A 19056-nucleotide genomic window follows, 5' to 3' on the forward strand; every position below is an offset into this window, starting at 1 on the left:
TTTTTTTTTTTTTTTTTGAGCTGGACTCGAACTCCGGTCTGGCAATCACCAGGCAAGAGCGCCACCAACAGGCCACCACAAACCTAAATCCTAGAGTTCATTTTCAGTACTTACCAGTATCCTCAAGCTCTAGATAGCCAACTGATATCTGCTCTGGTTGCTCAGCCAACTTCTTATACTGTACCCAAATAACTAGGCAATTCGAAATGCCTACGAAAATTCCAAGAAATCTCTCTCTCTCTCTCTCTCTCTCTCTCTCTCTCTCTCTCTCTCTCTCTCTCTCTCTCTCTCTCTCTGTTTAGTTAGCCTGGAAATATTTGTTATTTACTTTCTATAATACAGCTAGGCTATCTTACCTCTTCAATTATATTTGTTTCGATTTTTTTTTTTTTTTAATTTTCAACTCAAATTCTAATTAGTGCTAACATTGTGATTAGGGTTAAATTCAAGCTACTTTGATTTATATTGAAATAATAATAATAATAATAATAATAATAATAATAATAATAATAATAATAATAATATAAAAACTTGAAAAATTTTCTCTGCTGAAGTTTGACATTAGTCTCACTTCATAATTTATAAATGGTTTATCTAGTTTACGTTGATATTGAGTTCTGTATTTTTATTTGTATTCTACATTTCCTTCCTTCACTGGGCTGTAGCATTGTGTGTATCCAATTAAAGTGTTAATATTATCACTATAGGGATTTCAATAATTGAAAACAGATTTTGTCAATGCGTAAGTAACGAGGATTGGTGAAGTTATATAGTTGTAAAACATTAAAACGTGTATTATTATTATTATTATTATTATTATTATTATTATTATTATGAGTGGTTGTTGTTAGCCTATTATTAATATTATTATTGTTGTTGTTGTTGTGGTTGTTGTTAGCCTATTATTATTATTATTATTATTATTATTATTATTATTATTATTATTATTATTATTATTATTATTATTATTATTATTATTATTATTATTATTACTTGCCAAGCTACTACCCTAGTTGGAAAAGCAGGATGATATAAGCCCCAGGGTATGTAAGATCATCTTTTATTTAATCCAATTACAAAGTTCAAGTTGTTAGTAGGACTGAAATATGCGTTTTACTTTTACCATTTCCTTCTGTATGTAATCTGGGATATTGCGAATTACATAGAGGATTGACACTTTCCTCAATATAAAAAGAAAACCTCGAAAATAAAATGTTTGAACAGCACAAATTGTCATGTTACCCAACAAAACACGATTAAAATAAAATATAAAGAAATCATTGTGCTGAAATTAGTCATATAATACATGGTAAGAGACACGTGGTAAGCTTACTTTTTAAAAGGGTAGATATATTATTCAATTATACAATCGTCCACAACTTTATTATCAATGTTTTTTATATATATATATATATATATATATATATATATATATATATATATACATATATATATATATATATATATATATATATATATATATATATATATATACATAGGCCTACATATACATATATATATACATATATATACATATACATATATATATATATATATATATATATATATATATATATATATATATATATATATATACATAGGCCTACATATATATACATATATATATATACATATATATATATATATATATATATATATATATATATATATATATATATATATATATATATATTAAAAACATTGATAATAAAGTTGTGGACGATTGTATAATTGAATAATATATCTACCCTTTTAAAAAGTAAGCTTACCACGTGTCTCTTACCATGTATTATATGACTAATTTCAGCACAATGATTTCTTTATATTTTATTTTAATCGTGTTTTGTTGGGTAACATGACAATTTGTGCTGTTCAAACATTTTATTTTCGAGGTTTTCTTTTTATATTGAGGAAAGTGTCAATCCTCTATGTAATATATATATATATATATATATATATATATATATATATATATATATATATATATATATATATATATATATATATATATATATATATGTATATCCATACATACACAATTATCCTCCATTTTACACGATAATCCTAAAGAACTAAATCATTATTTCCTGTTAATTTGATGTATTTTGTACATAAAAATAATTTTGTTAGTTATTTTGATAAAACTTTTAAAGAAGACTTAAAGAATCACGAAAAGTCAGAGAAGAATAATAGAAAATCGAATTAAGCCAAATGTTACTGCTTACATATCAATGTAAAAATTATATTTAAAAAGTGTATTAGTTTATAGAAAAAAAAATATAAGAAGGAATTTAAAGTGAGAGCCGTTACAAAACTCTACCCCTAGAGTTACTACTATCGTCATAATCATGGTGGTTTAGTTCATGTTACAGTTGTGAGATTTCAAATAACCTTATTTTATGTATCAAATAACGTTAATAAACTGTAGTCATGGCGTCTTTTAAGAGGATTGAGACGAGATCTTTTAAAAATACAGCCAAAGCAACTGCAGATACCCAATACTGGAAGAATCTAGAGGCAAGTCTCGTTTTACCTTGGTGTAAGTTATCCCTACTTGTGGTCGCTTAGCTTTAGGTAAATTATCCCTATTTTAGATCACCTATTTTAGGGTAAGTTACCCCGACCTACCTGAGGCAAGTTATCCGTACTTTAGGTCATTTACCCAAGGGTAAGTTAACCTTAGCCTACCTTAAGTTAAGTTAGCCCTTATTTAAGTCACCTCTACAATAGGGTAAGTTAGCTTGACTTGAGGTCACTTAGCTTAGGATAAGTTAGCCCTATTGTAGGTCACTTCCCCTAGGATAAGCTAGCCTTGGTCTCAGGTTAAGTTAGCCTTACTTGGTGAGCTAAGTTAGCATTGGCCTACCGTGGGTTAAGTTAGCCCTAAGTTAAGTCACCGGTTTCATTGTATATTATTCCATGGTAATGTAACCTAGGAAAAAAGCTACTGTTTCTTAAAGAAAAAATTACGCTCTCTTCGAAAATGACACTCGTTCCCGTCGCAAATGAATAGTTTCAGAAATAAATATACATCTATATCCTCCAATGATGGGGGACCCCAGTGGGAACTCGGGGTTTTGGGTGGGAAAAACATACTGGGGAATCGATATATAAACGTAAAACAAGCATTTTCTTCTCTATACATTACCTTCTTGAAATTATAATAACCGGAGGAAAATACAAAACAGTATATCTGGATAAACTTTGGAGGCGCCGTTACAAAGATTGTGGCATGAAAAAATACAGTAACCAGTGCTGCCAACGTCCGATGTAGATCAAATGTTATTTTGTGACCTGTCATACTACTAGGCTAGGTTAGGTGGGTTTGTTAGGTTCTGTGCCCTTTTTGTACTTTTTATATATTGAGTAAAACTTATATGGAGAAATTATTTAATATATGGAAATATCTATCATTACTATCTTTAGTAATGTCAACGTGCCGTTGGTAACTCTGTGTACCATACGTCATCGTTGGTAACACTGTGTATTATTGGTAACGTTGCTAATGTTCTCGTTCGTTCGTAAGAGAAGTGACACCGTGCATCTTAAAGTTATCCGAATTGGTTGATCTGTTTGTTTCCGATTGAAATGAACATCAAATTCGCTTAATTCACGTTATTTACTATAGGAAAACAATTATATATCGTTTCCCCAGTATGTTTTCCCCACCCAAAACCCCGAGTTCCCACTGGGGGTCCCCCATTATCATAGGATATAGATGTATATATATTTCTGAAACTATTCATTTGCGACGGAAACGAGTGTAATTTTTGAAGAGATCGTAATTTTTTCGATAAGAAACAGTAGTTTTTTTCCTAGGTTACATTACCATGGAATAATATACAAAATTACCAAGTCACCTACCTTAGAGTAAGTTAGGCTACTATAAGTCATCTACGTAGGGTAAGTTAGTCCAACATTCGTTTAGGTATTATTACAGTTTCATCCATTATGGGAAATCTATTATAATAATATATTTCCCGAGTAAAGCAAGTCTTTTGTAGTATTTCTGTAAAATATAATCTGTCGCAAATGCCTAGTTCTTTATATATCGACGATCAAACTCACGCTACTCATGTCTTCCTCCCAGATTTTTTCTAAGTCTGTTGTTATTGTTGACTGTGTCTTGTATTTGCTTAAATGAGCCCTGTAACCACTATAATCCGCAGACAAACTAGTCCAATATGAAGTCTTACACGTTTGGCCAATCACAGCGCCTGTCCACTATGACGTCATACATGTTTGGCCAATCACAGCGCAACAGTACAACAGCGCGACAATACATTTTCTTACCCAGCCATTTCATTTCGTTCTTAGACATGGAGACCATAGAAAGCACGTCATCTCATGTTGCACAAGAAGTTGAAATTCCATCTTCTTGTCCTGACTGTTTCCTAACTCACAATGAATTTGTTGAAAAACTAGTGCATTTGTGCCAGAGACAATTTAATTTTACAAAATAAAAATTGTCCTGCATGCCAAGGAACCTTCGCAACAGCTTCACGTTTTCCTCAAAGCAGCAACACATCTTTATGAACCAACAGTTTAAGGTAAGCTTCATTAATTTATAGAGTATATTATAATGGTGATAGTATAACGATGTATACAGCAGTACCATCACTTTGGATTTGGTTTGATGGATGTGTTAGGTAGTGGCTGTAAGGGGGGGGGGGTCGCAGGGGCTAGGCCTAGGTAGGGGTATAGGGCCCTAGGTTAGGTGGTTGTATTAGGTTCGGTAGTGTCCCGAAAATCACTGTGGCCTTAAGGGGGGGTCGTAGGGGGGGCGGAGCCCCCCCCGGTAGGCCTAGGTAGGGATACAGGGCCCCTATGCTAGGTTAGGTGGGTTTATTAGGTTCAGTAGTGCCCTGAAAATCACTGTGGCCTAAAGGGGGGGGTCGCAGGGGGGCGGAGCCCCCCCCCCGGTAGGGCTAGATAGGGGTATAGGGGGAGGGGTGGTGGAAGGATACGTATTCATTTATTGCAAATATCATTTGATGCCCCCCCCCCCACCCAAAACCCCGGTTCCCACCTGGTGTCCCCCATAATTGTTGGGATGAAGTAGGGTCTTTCTGCATTCTGGAACAACTTGTTGTTTTAACTCCAATTACATAGTAAATCTCTAAATCGGATGGTTTGCGGTCAAAATAAACGTTAAATTCCTTGGAACTACACTATTTCTGATGCAACAAATATATTTTTACTCCAGTTTCCCCATAATGGATGAAACTGTAAATTTACCTTAGTTTAAGTTGCACAAGGTAAACTTAGTTCTCGGCTTATCTGTTTTGACGTTGTACGGTTATATTTAGTTTTATTATAGTTACGGACGGTACAACATTTTCTACTAAAAAATGGCTATTTCCCATAGAAAAATGCCAATTTTCTTAAAAAATATCCCTTACACGATTGCCAAAACAAATTCAAAATATGCTCTATAAGTCTCATATTTTACAAACTTTATTGCACTAATTTATAATTTTGTCAGCTTTTTGACACCATGTGTGTTTCATGATAAATGAAGTATTCCGTTGAGACCTCCTTGTTCGTCTTCATCATCACCCACTCTCAATTGTGTAATCACTAATTGGTCTTCGCTCAACTGGGTTGTGCTTTGCTCGCAGTTAAGAACTATCCCTTTTTTCCTTTGTTTTGACAAGTGGTACATGTTTTTCTACTCGTATAAGCCACGTTGGTGAAGGTTTTGGTGTTACTTCAATGATGTGATTTAATCTCTTACTTATGTTGGTCATCTCTTACCTGCGTTTGTATTTTAGTCATTTGGCCGTATCAATAACTGAATACTTAATCAATGGAAGTCTAATAATCTAATAACCTCAACAACAGCAATGTTATTTAGGGATTCCAATTTCCCCCTCTGAAAGGGCCTGGTTTTCCTCAAAAGCACATATTAGACTTGGGTATTATTAATTTTTTTGACTTCCTCATATTGCGTTAACCTAGACCTATAGCGAAACTTTGATTTTTGTTTTTCCTCCTAACAGATCTCGGGTAACACTTTGTCCTCTTAAGCCCTTGCCCTCTCTAGGTCTCTCATTTGTCAATTCTAATAGAATTGTTTCAGCGATAGTTATCAGCATAAATGTAAATTAGTGGACAGGTTACTATTAGCGGCATGAAAAACGGTCATGACTATTACATTTTCTGTTCCATAGCTAACTGCATCCGCTGATATGCTATAGTTTTAAAGAAAGTACTGCTAAATGATTACATTTTATTATTAGCTGGCATTTGAAAGCCATTACAGCTGTGCGAGGTACCAGTCAGGTGATAACTTGAGATGAGGTGAATGCAATGAACTTTATTAATCAGACATCAAGCATAAATACCAGGACTTGTGAAAAAGAACGTCGCAAAAATTCAAACAAAGTTAAACATGAGCTATCTGATTTATACAGGATGGTGTATTGACAGTGCAGGGAAAAGCGAGTGATAAAATAACAATAAAAAATGTTAGTGTATGAGCGTGTATGAAATATGTGCGGTACATGGCACTATACTTGATTTGAAAATAATTTGATAGCTTATATATAGCTGTTCTATTTTGATGTTGTTACTGACTTGATATATTTTATATTTTTTTCTTAATTTTTCATATATACAGTACTTTATTTGTTAAATATCTTGTCCAATTCTTCTCTGGCTCTTTTCCTTGTTGGAGCCCTTGGGTTTGTAGCATTCAGCTTTTCCAACTAAGTTTATAGCTTGGCTAATGATGATAACAATGACTTGATTACTATACAAATTTGAAAATTACTAGATTTTTTATAGGTATAGTATTTAAAACCTAACTTGTAATTAAAATAGAGTTTATAAAAAAACTTTAAATTTGTATCATATCTTTTCAGTTTCCTGTGACAATCAAGGAATTCACAAGTATTGACTCCATAGATATTAGTCCTGTGGAACCCCATTACATAGCTGTTACTTCAGGACCAAAGGTAAGTTGTTCTGTAACCGAAATACAAACCACGCTATTTACATTGGGTTTACCTTTTAGCGTAGCTGAAATGACGAGCCAATAGTTTTTAACGAGGGTTAATTACCCCCGCCCTAGTTAGCGGGGGTAGGGGGAGGGATAGCTTGCTACCCCCCCCCCACACACACACACACCGGTGATTTGCTTCACTTCACTTTTGGCTCCGGCGATGAACAGACGTGTCTGTCCATCGTCCTCGTTGACAGCCTTTAATCTTTTTCTGCTTTCTCTTTCAGTTTGTGTGTGTGTGTTAGAAGTTGACCCCCTTTATTATTACTATGCGTATGTGCCCTGGAATTGCCGGCCACCCTTGTGGTACTTTTATGTCGGCCGTGGACACTGATCCTCACATCCTTTGCCCGCAGTGTCGAGGCCGACGCTGTGATCAGGAAAATAAGTGTAGTGAGTGCAGGGAGTGGTCTGTCTCCCAGTGGGAGAGGTTTGGCCGCCGGCGTAAGAAGAAGTCCAAGAGAGACCGTTCTCCTTCCGGGGTTGCGTTGAAGGAGGAAGGTTCTCGGGACTCTTCTTTCGGCGCCCAAACCTCCTCCGAAGCTCCCCCTCATTCGGCTCCTAAGGAGAGTCGGCCGAATGGGAGCGCAGGCCCTAGTTCTGTTTCCCGACCTTGGGTTGGGGGAGAGGGCGTCGCCTCCCATAGCGGGGCGGTTCCTCCTCCTCCCCCGGAGGAGGTTATTGATGAATCTTTGTCTAACGATGATCTTTTTCAGATATGGGCTTCCCTGGGGCTTAAGGGCCTGCCCTCCAGGGTTGCCCTGATTGACCTTGTCCAGTTGGGGGCCGCCGTTAAGCAGTCGCCGGTGATAGCAGAGGTAGATCCTCTGTCTCTCGTCGACGTCGTGGTGGCAGAGGCTTCCGACGGGGCGGGTCAATCCTCTGCAGGTGCAATTGTGGATGTTGGTACTGACGGCTCTCCTCCCCCTTCCGTACATCCTTCGAAGAGGGAAGGGAGTCCTACGGGCTCTTCTGCTGTCCAGCTTCCCTCTAAGGGGAGTGGTTTGACTGAGACTCCCCTTCGGAGGACTGATGGTCCTGACGATCTTCCTCGTGGCCGCCTTCGCCGTAAGGCTCACCGTCCGTTGCGTCGCAAGGGCCTCCCGTCTCCTTATAAGGGTGCCAAGAGGCGCCTTTTTGGATCTTCTCCTTCTTCCTCCGAAGGGGTCTCTCCTCGCCGTATACAGCCTGCAGCTCCAACTTCCTTAGACCTCTCTGGGGATTGGTCTCCTACGCCTTCCAGACCTTCAACTTCTGGGGCAGATGTTCAGCAACCTGACCTCGTCACCCGACGGGCAACGGTCCCTTCGGGGCAAAGGGATTCTTCTCTTACGCGTGCAGTGTTAACGCACAGGCGCTCTCTTGCTTGTCAGCGCTCTCCTGTTCGTCAGCGATCTCCTGTTCGCCAGCGCTCTCCTGATGATCGCCCCTCTTCTCGCCAGCGCTCTCCTGAGGACATGCTTCAACCTTTTGTTCCTGAGAAGCGCCCAGCGCGCCAGCGTTCCCCTGCTCGCCCTTCTGCAGTGTTAGCGCACAGGCGCTCTCCTGCTCGTCAGCGCTCTTCTGACCGTCAGCGCTCTCCTGCTCGTCAGCGCTCTTCTGAGGACCATCGCCCCCCTGCTCGCCAGCGCTCCCCTGAGGTCTCCGAATATTCTGCAGTTCCTGTTGTGCGCCCTGCGCGCCATCAGTCTCCTGAGCGCCCTCGCGACCCTCAGCTTGTTCCTGCACAACATCGCTCGCGTTCTCCAGCGCGTGTTTCTAAAACACACGTTCGCCCACGCGCTTCCTGTTCCTGTTCCTGTTCCTGTTCGTGAACGTTCGCCTTTGCGCCCCGCGCCGACTGTTCCCTCACAGGATTTCACGCGTCGCCCTCTTGCTCGCCAGCGACTACAGACGATTCAACAATCGCCTGCTCGTCAGAGTTCTCCTACGCGTCAGCGATCACCTGAACATCGGCGATCTACAGACCGCCCGCGTGACCTATCGCCTGCGCGCAAGCGTTCTCCAACGCGCCGTCGCCCAGAAGATCTGGAAGGACATGGGTCGCCCTCTGTTAGCTCGCACTCGCGCGGTCGTTCGCCTACGCGATCTACGCGCTATCGCTCGCCAACGCGACACCATGCGCCAACGCGCCATCGCTCGCCTGCTCGCCAGCGTTCACCAGCGCACCGCCTGCTCGCAATCGCTCTCCCACACGCTTCAGGTCTCCTGATCAACGTCGCCAGCGATCTTCGGAGCGTTCTCGCTCGCCCACGCGGCAACGCGTTCCCTCGCCGACGCGCCAACGCGCTCGTTAGCCTGTATGCCCTCGCGCCCACTCGCCTGCGCGCCCGCGCGACCGTTCGCCTACGCGCGACCACCGTTCGCGCCGAATTTTGCAGCCAGTGACAGCAGCAGGAACGCGTGTCACCAGACCGCGCTCAGGATCGCCTCCACCAAAGCGCAAGACCCTTGTGCAGGACAGGGAAGACACCTCAGAGAGGTCAGTGTATCTTTCTTCCCCTTTTCCTTTTCAGGCAGTTCCAGTGGTGTCCACTCCGAAGGATCGCCCGATCCCCTTCCCTCCAGCGGGGGTTTCGGACTCTGTGTCCGTGGAACGACAGACTTAGTTTGGTCCTCTGATGCGGGTGTTAGTGAGGGTTATGAAGCCAGCACTCGCAGATCAGGGGAACAAGCCAACGACTGCCTCACCTCCGCTGAAGAGAAAGAGAGGAGTGGACTTCGTGGTAACTTCCCCTAGGAAGAAGTTGGTTCCTAAGAGGACTGTCGGGAAGGCCCCATCCCCTTCGCCGGCGTTTTCTCCTTCTCCCGTGGACGAGGCTTTTCCGTTCTCGGGTGAGTCCAGTGAGGTGGTAGTCTCCCCTTCGGCACCAAGGGGGGAGCCTTCTCTTCATGGAGGAGAATCGTCTCGCGCGGAAGGGGCTCTCCGAACTTCTTTGTTGGGATCCTGTGTCCCTCCCAGGAGGGAACCCAAGGACTCCAAGACCATCCCGAAATCGTCTTCAAGGATTCGCCAGGAACCCGCTGCTCCCCGGGAGAACGTCCACGCTTCGCCCCAGGAAGAGATTCCGGGGACGGGAGACTTAGCTGCCAGCCCGCAAGGAGGAGACCAGCAGGAATCTGAACATGCCTTCTGGCAGGCCCTGAGCCTGATGAGGCAACTCAACGGGTTCATGGATCCCGTGATCGCCCCCCGAGAAGGCAAGGACACGGTTCCGGACCAAGTGTTTGACGTTCAGAAGGCCCCTAAGACCAGTGCGTCTCTGCCCTGGTCTCGGAGATTGAAGAGTGCCGGAGCCAGGGCCAATGCCCAGCTCGCGATTCTTGCCTCCTCCAGTCGTTCCTCTGCTGGGAACAAACTCATCCTACCTCCTCGTCTCCAGCAGAGGAGGTATTTTGAGATCTTGGGTGAGTCTAGTCTCGCTCTTCTTCTCCATCACTCCGTAGAAGAGCTGGCTAAGGGAATTCCCCTCGAGAAGCTCTCCGCCCGGCAGGTGTCGTTCTCGGCGTCGGAGATCCTGAGCCATGAGAAGGTCGCGAAGTGCGCCATGCAGGCCACTTCGTGGCTGGATATATGGCTGGGAACTCTAGGCATCCTATTGCTCTCCGAGGACTTGTCTAAGGAGACCAATAGGAAGGCCCTGGAGACCTTCTTACTCTCGGGCACCCGCTCCATCGAGTTCCTGGCGCACCAGGTCACCACCCTGTGTGCCAACTCGGTGTTGAAGCGGCGCGATGCGGTGACCGAGAGGTTCCACCCGAAGGTCCCCGCCGTGGATGTCTGTAGGCTCAGACATGCTTCCCTCCTTGGGGAGAATCTGTTGGAGCCACAGGATATGGAGCGAACGGCTGAGAGGTGGAGGAAATCTAGCACGGACTCCCTCCTCCATAGGGCCCTTACAGCTCGGCCCTATAAGCCTCCAGCTCCGCAGCAGCAGCAGCAGCAGCAGCCTCGTAAGGCACCGAAGCAGGCACCGGCAGCTAAGAAAGTGGTGTCTAAGCCCCAGCCCTTTCTCGCCAAGGTCAAGAGGGGCGGTAAGTCCTCCAGGGGAGGCAAGACTCCTAGAGGGAGCGGCCGCGGCCTTAAACCCTAGGAGTGGCAATCCCCCTGCGTGTCCACCTGTGGGGGGATGCCTCCAACGTTGCGTGCACAGGTGGCAGCAACACGGGGCCGATGCTTGGACGGTTTCAGTGATCGGCCAAGGCTATCGCGTCCCGTTCATAACATCTCAACCTCCCCTGACAGCGAATCCAGTGTCGTTGAGCTCCTATGCCACGCGATCGGCAAAGGGGCTGGCCCTTCGGGCGGAAGTCGAGACCATGCTCAAGAAGGGTGCTCTCCAGGAGGTCGTCGACGGCTCCCCAGGCTTCTTCAGTCGACTCTTTCTTGTAAAGAAGGCGTCTGGAGGCTGGAGACCTGTTATCGATCTCTCGGCTCTAAACGGGTTTGTCAAGCAAACCCGGTTCAGCATGGAGACAGCGGACACGGTCAGACTTGCGGTGAGACCTCTAGACTTCATGTGCACACTGGATCTAAAGGACGCGTACTTCCAGATCCCAATCCATCCGTCTTCCAGGAAGTACTTGAGATTCTGCCTAGACAACATCTAACAGTTCAAGGTGCTGTGTTTCGGTCTCTCCACAGCTCCTCAGGTGTTCACCAGAGTGTTCACCCTGATTTCATCTTGGGCGCATAGGAACGGCATTCGTCTCCTTCGTTATCTGGACGACTGGCTGATCCTAGCAGACTCGGAGTCGACCCTTCTTTGGCACCGAGACAGGCTTCTAGGTCCTTGCCAGGATCTGGGGATCGTGGTAAACCTCGAGAAGTCCTCTCTGCAGCCGTCCCAACGACTGGTTTATCTAGGCATGCTGATAGACACCAATCTCCACAAAGCCTTTCCATCAGACGACAGGATAGCAAGGCTGAGGAGGGTGGCGGAACCCTTCCTCAGGCGAGAAGAGCTTCCCGCCCAATCGTGGTTGTGTCTCTTAGGTCACCTGTCCTCCCTGGCCCGTCTGGTTCCCAACGGCCGCCTCAGGATGAGATCCCTACAGTGGCGGCTCAAGTCCCGGTGGAATCAAGGATCCGATTCCCCGGACGTTCTGGTCCCGATAGGATCTTTGGAACGGACGGACCTGCGGTGGTGGCTGGTTGACGAGAATCTGCGAAAGGGTGTGAATCTTCTCGTCCTCTCCCCGGAATTGACACTGTTTTCGGACGCGTCAAAAGAAGGGTGGGGGGCGCACGTTCTGAACCAGAGGACCTCAGGCCTTTGGTCAGAATCAGAAAAGTGCCTGCACATCAACCTGCTAGAGTTGAAGGCCGTCTTTCTGGCTCTTCAAAAGTTCCAACAGACCCTGGCGGGTCATTCCGTGGTGGTGATGAGCGACAACACCACGGTAGTGGCTTATATCAACAAGCAGGGAAGCACTTTTTCGCAGCAGCTATCCCATCTTGCAGTAGAGATTCTGAGGTGGACCAAAGTCCACTCGATAACACTATCAGCTCGCTTCATTCCTGGCAAGAGGAATGTGCTCGCCGACAGTCTGAGCAGGGCCTCGCAATTAGTGAGTACCGAGTGGTCTTTGGATCCTCAGATAGCCAACAAAGTCCTGACTTTGTGGGGTTCCCCAACCATGGACCTGTTCGCGACAGCGTTGAATTTCAAGCTGCCTCTTTACTGCTCCCCAGTCCCGGACCCCAAGGCTCTCTGGCAAGATGCTTTCCAGCAACGGTGGGACAACATCGACGTGTACGCCTTCCCACCGTTCTGTCTGATGAGAAGGGTGCTTAACAGGAACAGACTATCGGTCAACTGTTCGATGACTCTGGTAGCTCCGCTATGGCATCACGCGTAATGGTTCCCGGACCTTCTGCAGCTCCTGACGGAGCTTCCGAAGGAACTTCCTCCACGACACGAGCTTCTCAGACAACCCTACTCCAACGTCCCTCACAAGGCCGTGGCCTCGCTTCGGCTTCATGCCTGGAGACTGTCCAGCGTCTCCTCACGGAGAGAGGCTTTTCGCAACAGGTTGCGGAGAGAGTGTCTCGACACCTGCGAAAGTCCTCTGAGGGAGTCTACCAGGCAAAGTGGAGAGTCTTTTGTGGTTGGTGTCGTGGAAGGGGTATCTCTCCACTCGATGCCACTATTCCAGCAATAGCGGACTTCCTCGTATATCTGCGGGAAGAAATGCGCCTTTCTGTCTCTGCAGTGAAAGGCTAATGCTCAGCCTTAAGCTTGGCTTTCAGGCTGAAAGGTGTGGACATTTCTTCCTCGCTAGAACTCTCTCTACTCATACGTAGCTATGAGCTTACCTGCCCCCAGTCGGAAGTGAGACCTCCTCCTTGGAACGTGGTTCGGGTCCTCAGGGCTCTTAAGAGACCTCCCTTCGAACCATTACGCCAGGCCTCCGATCACCACCTGTCTTGGAAGACGGCTTTCCTGCTCGCTTTGGCTTCGGCCAAGCGGGTTAGCGAACTTCATGGTCTCTCGTATGACGTCGCCCATTCAAGGGGATGGGGGGAGGTAACGTTCAGGTTCGTCCCTGAGTTTGTGGCCAAGACTCAGAATCCTGGAGTGCCGGATCCTCGGTTCGACTCTTTCTGGATCGCGAGTCTCCGCTCTGTAACAAGCGACCCAGACCAGCTGCTACTATGTCCAGTGAGGTGTCTGAGGTACTACTTGAAGAGAACGACTGCAGTCCGTCCTCAAGTGCGAGCATTGTTTGTGAGCACAGGCAGGACAAAGAGGAGGGTCACCAGGAACACCATCTCAGCTTGGATTCGAAGGGTTATCCACCACGCCTTGAATCCAGACCCTCCTCTGTCACGTCGCCCTAGGGCACACGATGTCAGGGGTGTTGCTACGTCCCTGGCCTTCAAGAGAAACTTCTCTGTGACGCAGGTGCTTCAAGCTGGGGTCTGGAAGCGTCAGACGACCTTCACAGCCCACTACCTGCAGGATGTGACCCACAGGAGCCTCGATACGTTTTCTATCGGCCCTGTGGTGGCTGCACAACAGCTGGTCTAACCTCAGGCTCTTTTATGGACAAGTAGCAGTAGGTTGAGGGCGTTGTTACCCGGTTTTAGTCTGCGTGAGTGAAAGAGTATGTCTGACCCTTACTTCTTTCTTCATTCTCCCCTCTCTTGGGGAAGAAGCATCCTGGTCCTCGCATAGCTGACCTCGACCTCTGCATGTAACCCATGCTTCCTTGTGTTCCTAGTATTAAGCTTAATACTGTTGCGTCCCCCATATCCTGACGAGGTGGTATTGAGAACGTCCTATCCTAGATTCCTATCTAAAGGATGAGTCACACCTTCCTCCACACACAACTTATGTAGGCCACTCGTTCCTAGCGGAGTAGGGAACTTGTGAGGTGCAGGGGCTCCTTCTCTCAAGTGCTACTCACTGAGGGATGTAGTCCCCGGGAAAAGCCGAAGTCAGTAAGGCTGGGAACTTTCCACCCTTCCTAAGGGGTAAGTCACCCAATGTAAATAGCGTGGTTTGTATTTCGGTTACGGAACAAATGACAAATTCGGAGATAATTTGTATTTTTCCTAACCATACAAACCTTAGCTATTTACACATATTTGCCCGCCAGCCCTGGCCCCCAAGTCAAGTCCTACCTCTAAGTGAAGTGAAGCAAATCACCGGTGTGTGGGGGGGGGAGGGGTAGCAAGCTATCCCTTCCCCTACCCCCGCTAACTAGTGCGGGGGTAATTAACCCTCGTTAAAAACTATTGGCTCGTCATTTCAGCTACGCTAAAAGGTAAACCCAATGTAAATAGCTAAGGTTTGTATGGTTAGGAAAAATACAAATTATCTCTGAATTTGTCATTTTTTAAAGACATACAGTATTCCGTATTGGCATTAGGTAGTCAGTAGACGTTTATGTATTGGGACAGAAAGGATTTTATTGCTTGGAGGGTAGTTATCATGAATTTATATCTCAGTAATACAGTATAAGCATGACAAATTCGTAGATAATTTGTATTTTTCCTAACTATACAAACCTTAGCTATTTACATGGGGTAATTACTTCGGCGTAGCTGAAATGACGAGCCATAAGAATTTTAACGAGGGTTTACTACCCCTCCGCTAGTTAGCGGGGGGGTAGGGAGGGGTATCTTGCTACCCCTCCCCCCTCACACACACAGTGAGTGCTCCACTTTACTTAGAGGTAGGACTTATCTCGGGGAAAAGGGCTGACGGGCAAATATGTGTAAATAGCTAAGGTTTGTATAGTTAGGAAAAATACGAATTATCTACGAATTTGTCATTTGTTCCGTAAGTGAAATACAAACCACGCTATTTACATGGGGTGACTTAACCCTTAGGAAGGGTGGTAAGTCCCTGCCATACTGGCTTTGGCTTGCCCAGGGATTCCATATTCGAGTGTTTACGTACTCGGACAATAGGGAATCCCTGCTCCTCGCTAGCGGTTGTGAAACTGCTGCGGCATACGTAAGGTGTGTGCGAAGGTGAAAAGTGACTTGTCCTAGGAAGTTGACCTGGAGTTCCTCAAGGAAATCTAGGCTAGGACTCTCCCAATACCACCTCGTCAGGGTATGGGGACATGACAGTTTTACACTTAATACTAGGAACACAACGAAGCATGGTCTACCTGCAGTGGTTTGAGGTCAGCTGTACAGAGAACCCAGGATGCTGCTTTCCCCAAGAGAGGGGAGGATGAAGAAAAGAATAAGGGCCAGACATACCTTTTCATTCATGCAGACTAAAACTGGGTAACAATGCCCTCGACCTTCTGCTACTTGTCCATTAAGGAGCCTGAGGTTTAGACCAGCTGTTGTGCAGCCACCACAGGGCCGATAGAAAACGTATTGAGGCTCCTGTGGGTCACGTCTTGCAGGTAGTGGGCTGTGAAGGTGGTCTGACGCTTCCACACCCCAGCTTGCAGGACCTGCGTCACTGAATGATACTTCATGAAGGCCAGGGACGTAGCTACGCCCCTGACAACATGCGCTCTAGGGCGATGTGACGGAGAAGGATCAGGATTCAAGGCCAGGTGTATTACCTTGCGAATCCAGGGTGAGATGGTATTCCTGGTGACCCTTCTCTTCGTTTTCCCAGTGCTCACGAACCAGGCTTGAACCTGGGGACGAACTGCAGCTGTTCTCTTAAGATACAACATCAGACTCCTTACTGGGCAAAGTAGGAGATTGTCTGGGTCATCTGTTACAGGACGGAGACTCGAAACCTGGAAAGAGTCGAACTGCGGGTCCGGCACCTTACTGGGCAAAGTAGGAGATTGTCTGGGTCATCTGTTACAGGACGGAGACTCGAAACCTGGAAAGAGTCGAACCGCGGGTCCGGCACTCCCGGGTTCTGAGTCTTGACAACAAACTCTGGGACGAACCTGAACGTTACCTCCCCCCATCCCCTTGAATGGGCGATGTCGTATGGGAGACCATGTGATTCGCTTGGCCGAGGCTAAGGCTAGCAGGAACACTGTCTTCCCAATAAGGTGGGGATCTGGAGCCTTACGTAGTGGTTCGTAGGGAGGTCTTTTTAGAGACCTGAGAACTTGAGCCATGTTACAAGGAGGAGGTCTCACTTCCGACTGAGGGCAGGTAAGTTCATATCTTCATATGAGAAGAGAAAGTTCCAGCGAGGAAGAAATGTCCATCCTTTGAGCCTGAAGGCAAGACTTAAGGCTGAGAGATAGCCTTTCACTGCCGAGACTGAAAGGCTCATTTCCTCCCGCAAATACACGAGGAGCTCCGCTATTGCTGGAAGTGGCATCAAGTGGAGAGATACCCTTTCCACGACACCGACCACAGAAAACTCGGCACTTCGCCTGGTAGACTACTGCGGATGACTTGCGCAGGTGTCCAGACATCCTGTTCGCAACTTGTTGCGAAAATCCTCTCTTTTTGAGGAGATGCTGGATAGTCTTCCAGCGTGAAGTCGAAGCGAAGCTACGGCTTTGTGGAAGATGTTGGCATGTGGTTGTGTGAGTAACTTGTGACGTGGAGGGAGTTCCCTCGGAGGCTCCGTAAGGAGTTGCAGAAGGTCTGGTGAACCATTCTGCGTGATGCCCTAGCGGAGCTATGGAGGTCATTGAAAGACTGACCGATACTCTGGTCTTGTAGAGTACTCTCCTCATCAGTCAGAACAGTGGAAAGGCGTACACATCGATGTCGTCCCACCGTTGTTGGAAGGCATCTTACCAGAAGGCCTTGGGATCCGGGACCGGGGAGCAGTACAGCGGGAGCTTGTAGTTCAGCGCTGTAGCGAAGAGGTCCACAGTCGGGGAACCCCACAAAGTCAGGACTTTGTTGGCTACTTGAGGATCCAAAGACCACTCGGTACCCAGTATCTGTGTCGCTCTGCTCAGACTGTCGGCGAGCACATTCCTTTGCCCGGAATGAAGCGAGCTGCTAGGTGATCGAGTGGAACTCGGACCATCTCAGTATCTCTACTGCTAGATGGGATTGCTGTTCTGAAAAAGTACCTCCCTTCCTGTTTTTATAAGCCATCACTGTGGTGTTGTCGCTCCTCACAACCACAGAGTAGTCTGCCAGGCTTGGTGGAACTTCTGAAGTGCCAGGAACACGGCCTTCATCTCTAGCAGGTTTATGTGAAGGTACTTTACTGATTCTGAGCACCATCCGAAAACAGCATCAAGTCTGGGTGGAGGACGAGAAGATCCACTCCCTTTCGTAGGTTCTCGTCTGCTACCCACCACTGGAGGTTCGTCTGTTCTGGTTGTCCCATAGGGATCAAGGTGTCCGGGGAGTCGTGTCCTTGATTCCACCGCGACCTGAGTCGCCACTGGAGAGATCTCATTCTGAGGCGACTGTTGGCAACCAGACGGGCCAGGGAGGACAAATGGTCGAGGAGACGTAACCACGTTTGGGTTGGAAGTTCTCGTGTGAGGAAAGGTCTCGCGACCTTCCTCAGCCTTGCTAACCTGTCGTCTGAAGGGAAGGCTTTGCGGAGATTGGTGTCTATGACCATGCCTAGGTATACCAGACTCTGAGAGGGCTGCAGAGAGAACTTCTCGAGGTCTACCATGATCCCTAGATCTTGGCAAAGTTCGAGAAACTTGTCTCAATGGCGAAGAAGGGTTGCCTTCGAGTCTGCTAGGATCAGCCAGGAAACGGAGGAGACAGATACCGATCCTGTGAGCCCATGATGAAATCAGAGTGAACACCTTGGTGAACACTTGAGGTGCTGTGGAGAGACCGAAGCACAGCACCTTGAACTGGTATATCTGTCTTCCAGGCAAAATCTAAAGTACTGCCTTGAAGACGGGTGGACTGGGATTGGAAGTACGCGTCCTTCAGGTCCAGCGTACACATGAAGTCTTGTGGTCTCACTGCAAGCCTGACTGTGTCTGCCGTCTCCATTCTGAACGGAGACTGTTTGACAAACCCGTTCAGTGTCGAGAGGTCGATGACTAGTCTCCAGCCTCCAGACGCCTTCTCACAGGAAGGGGTCGACTGTAGAAGCCTGGGGACCCGTCCACAACCCCTTGGAGAGAGTGCTTCTTCAACATGGTCTGGACTTCTGCCCGGAGGGCCTGTCCCTTTACCGATCCCTACTCAGGGAGGAGGGAGGAGCTCGTTACTGGCACTGGATCTATTGAAGGAGGCAAGCTCAGAGAGCTGGCCCTCGGCCTTGTCTCTGGCGCTCTTCATCCCCTGAGACCAGGGCAAAACTGCACTGGCCCTAGGGAGTTTCTGGGTGCCGTAGATTCGGTCCAGGACCTTATCCTTCCCTTCACGAGGAGGAATCTCTGGGTCTGGGATCCCCTTGAGGTTCCTTATGAAGGTCAGGACTTACTAGAATGCATGTTCTGACTCCTGGAGCTCTCCTCCTGACGGACTGGCAGCGAAGTCTCCCGTCCCCAGAGGCTCTTCCTAGGGAGACTCGCAGACATTCTCCAAAGGTCCATTTGGTTCTTGTTGGGTCCTTGCGGAAGACTTGGAACAGTCTTCGAGTTCTTCAGTTCCCTCCTAGGAGGGATACAGGACTCCAGCAATGAAGTATGTAAGGCTTTCGCCACCTTCGTATGAGAAG

At 46.7% G+C, this 19056-nt stretch overlaps 1 pseudogene; it reads left to right on the top strand.

Annotated features, from left to right (window-relative positions):
* The first annotated feature begins 2355 nt into the window (after positions 1–2355).
* Positions 2356–19056, top strand: part of LOC137628501 (U3 small nucleolar RNA-associated protein 15 homolog) — a 203407-nt pseudogene continuing 186706 nt past the window's right edge.

This window comes from Palaemon carinicauda, chromosome 36 (assembly GCF_036898095.1).
Source record: "Palaemon carinicauda isolate YSFRI2023 chromosome 36, ASM3689809v2, whole genome shotgun sequence".
Lineage (NCBI taxonomy): Eukaryota > Metazoa > Arthropoda > Malacostraca > Decapoda > Palaemonidae > Palaemon > Palaemon carinicauda.